General features: G+C 41.8%; 1 protein-coding gene across 3 annotated transcripts in view; it reads right to left on the bottom strand.

Annotated features, from left to right (window-relative positions):
- Nucleotides 1-1,912: 1,912 nt before the first annotated feature.
- SLC25A30 (solute carrier family 25 member 30) overlaps nt 1,913-2,910 on the bottom strand; it is a 29,936-nt gene continuing 28,938 nt past the window's right edge. For 2 of the 3 annotated variants that reach the window (XR_001885350.1, XM_017870976.1), the window contains exon 11: nt 1,913-2,487. The gene's annotated coding sequence lies outside the window, so the exon portion shown is untranslated. Of the gene's footprint in view, nt 2,488-2,511; nt 2,907-2,910 lie in introns of those variants that run through there. The other variant, XR_001885351.1, reaches the window with a different exon arrangement.

The following is a 2,910-nucleotide window of genomic DNA, read 5'->3' on the forward strand; positions in this document are numbered from 1 at the left end:
AAGGTTTTGGGTGACTGAGATCCCCCCCCCTCCCCCCAAAATAGGGGAGAACCTTTCCTAAAAAAAAAAAAAAAAAAAAAAAAATTGAACTCCTGGGCTCAAGCTATCTTCCTGCCTTGGCCTCCCAAAGCACTGGGACTTTTACAGGCACCACCAGTTACTACAGGACCCAAAAGCAGCTGTGCACTGGACCACTCTGCATTGTGTTCGGTAAGGCCATGTCTGTGTATAGACACAGGAATGCAGAGGAACAGCACTGAAGAGTGACCTAAACAGCAATCAGCAACTGCTGGTGTTTGGCTTTGTTCCTGATATGAAAGGATTCGAAGCCCAGGGAGTAGGCTGGTTGAATGAAAAATATTTGCTTGACACGATAGTTGCATTTCTAGATCAGTTCAGGGAACTATGGGAGCCTCTCACAAGTATGAAAAATCCAAGCATTCAGATGGAAGTTGGGGCTCTTATCTTCCAGCTTGGGCTGTACCAGGGCTACAAGGACATACAAGGCTAAATAAATTAAAAACCAAAATCTACTCAAAACCATTTATTTCAAAAAAGTTCTGGAGATGGATGGTGGTGACGGTTGCACAGCAATGTGAATGTGCTTAATGTCACTGAACTGTATACTTAAAAATGGTTAGAATGGTAAAGTTTTATGTTATGTATATTTTACAAGTAAAAAATTTTTTTCATCTCAACCTGAACTGAACACTAGCTGACAGACGTTTTGATTTCTTTGACCATCAAGGAATCTTGGCCAAGCGTGGTGGCTCGCATCTGTAATCCTAATACTTTGGGAAGTCGAGGTGGGCGGATCGCTTGAATCCAGGTGTTTGAGATCAGCCTGGGCAACATGACGAAACCCTGTTTCTAGTAAAAATACAAAAATTAACCAGGCTCAAGCCATGATCATGCACCATTGCACTCCAGCCTAGGCGACAAAGCAAGACCCTGCCTCAAAAGAAAAAAAAAAGAAAGAAATCTCAGCAGGCTGAGATGGAACTCATTCTTCTCAAGAAGAACCTGGCAAGCCATTATACACAGGGGCCATAGTCTGGAAAGCAGGGGATGCTTACAGACATATAAGTTGTTTCCAATGTTTTGCTCTTGGTACTTATGGTTCCACTATTTACATCAACCTTTTGAGAAACAGATCTATACACTGTCTTCTATTTCCCTCCTTTGCTACAGAATGAATCTACTTGTAATCTACCAAAAATTTATCCTGTCACATTTCCCCAGCTGCTGGTTTAAAAATAAATATCCTGGATTTAAAGCCAATTGTGTCTAACAGGTGCCACCATCCAAGTGAGGATTTCACTGTTCACAGGCATTTGAGACACACCAGCAGCCGGTGTTCTCACTGCTCTTCATATGGAGGCAACCATATATGGGTAAGTCATTCAGTCTCTTAGGTAGGAGAACTGAGGCCAATCTCCCCACTTTTTAGGACTGTGAAACTGTTCTGTATGATACAATAATGGTGGATATGCATCACTATACATTCGTCCAAATCCACAGAATGTACACCACCAAGAGTGAACTCTACTGTAAACTATGGACTCTGAGTGACAATGATGCATCAAATAGGTTCATCAGCTGTAATAAACGCACTGCTCTGGTGCAGAATGTTGATGATGGAGGAGACTGGGGAATCTCTGTACCTTCCATTCAATTTTGCTAAAACCACTCTAAAAAATAAAATTAAAGAAAAAAAGAAGCTCCCCTCTTTCCCCGTTTTACCATTTATTTATGCTTTGTGAAATGGAGTCTCACTCTTGTTTCCCAGGCTGGAGTGCAGTGATCTCAGCTCAATGCAACCTCCACCTCCCGGGTTCAAGAGCTTCTCCTGCTTCAGCCTCCTGAGAAGGTGGGATTACAGGTGCATGACACCACGCCCAGCTAATTTTTGTATTTTTAATAGAGATGGGGTTCCACCATCTTGGCCAGGCTGGTCTCAAACTCCTGAACTCAAGTGATCTACCGTACCTGGCTCCCAATGTTCGTTTTTAAATAAACAACTATGTTTAATTCACATGCTAAAACAGGCACCTAGAGAATAGTTTCAACTAAAAAGATTAATGAACCCACTTCGCATTGAGTTAGCTGGTTGTTTTCTGCCACCCAGGTGTCCCTGCCTGGTTCACAGTTGACCAAGGATCCCTGCATCTGCCTCTAGCAACACCCAACACTGTATGAAGGGCTGAGGGGATCGGACAGTTCACATCACTGACATCCTCCCACTGGTATTTCGAATGCGAAGCCAGTCCTCAAATCAAGTTCACTGGCTTCGACTGAGTTGCCAGGTTATTTCATACATGGGAGGGGGGGTGGCGGGGGAGGAGAACCACACAGGTGCCAGGCAATGAGTAAGATTATCCCAGCAACTTCTCCATGCAGAGAGAAATGTCTGCAGCTGCAACAGTATTTCTACTCCAGCCTTCTAGACTCCATGTAGTTTGCCTTTGTTTGAATGTTTCCATTTATCTGAAATGACCAGAAATCATTTTCATTATTATATATTACTCCAGTTTATTAAATAAATGAAACAAGGCTTATGTCACATATTCCAACAATGTTTAAATAAAGAGCTTGAAATATAAAGGCTTCTGAAAACTTCATACTCTATATAATACGCACTATTTCTAGCACACGAATAAATATAAAGGACAGGAGCCACTTTTTATATTACGAATCCACAACATTAAGCATCAATGATTACACAAATCCACAAGTACACAAACAAAAAAATCCATTGGTTATAAAAACTAGAACTCCTTTTGGCATGTTTAAGAATACCCAAAGGTGGGGAGGGACTTATAGCCAGACCCCTAAAAACAAGAGGACCAAGCCTCCCGATTCCTTCAGTTGTTTCTTGGTTAGAATCTTCAACAATTGCATTAACTCTTT

Source organism: Rhinopithecus bieti, unplaced genomic scaffold (assembly GCF_001698545.2).
Source record: "Rhinopithecus bieti isolate Rb0 unplaced genomic scaffold, ASM169854v2 scaffold_5273, whole genome shotgun sequence".
NCBI classification, from domain to species: Eukaryota; Metazoa; Chordata; class Mammalia; order Primates; family Cercopithecidae; genus Rhinopithecus; species Rhinopithecus bieti.